We start from the raw sequence: 348 nt of genomic DNA, 5'->3' as shown, positions 1-348 counted from the left end.
AAAATCGATGCGATAAACGATCGGCTCGTTTATAGACAGAGAATAAATGTATTCAGTCTCCTGAGATACATCAATATTAATCTCGAGATAAATCTTCTATGGCATTATGTAATTTCTTCTATTGTTAGATTCCGAGGACTAAATGAATCCATCACGGTGAGAAATATTTTATACAATTGTGCGAAATTTGATTTTCACATAATTACGTAGACATACTTACCTCTATGTCTGCTTCTTATCTGACGGGGATATTTGACTTACAGTACTATTGCATTTGTAGTGCGACAATTTTTTTTTAAGCGCGTTGATTGGCTACAAGCTAGAAAATTGCTCAACAACTTTTCTAAT

This window comes from Vollenhovia emeryi, unplaced genomic scaffold, assembly GCF_000949405.1.
Source record: "Vollenhovia emeryi isolate VEMERY1.0 unplaced genomic scaffold, V.emery_V1.0 DF939144.1, whole genome shotgun sequence".
Classification (NCBI taxonomy): domain Eukaryota; kingdom Metazoa; phylum Arthropoda; class Insecta; order Hymenoptera; family Formicidae; genus Vollenhovia; species Vollenhovia emeryi.
This window is presented reverse-complemented; position numbering follows the sequence as displayed.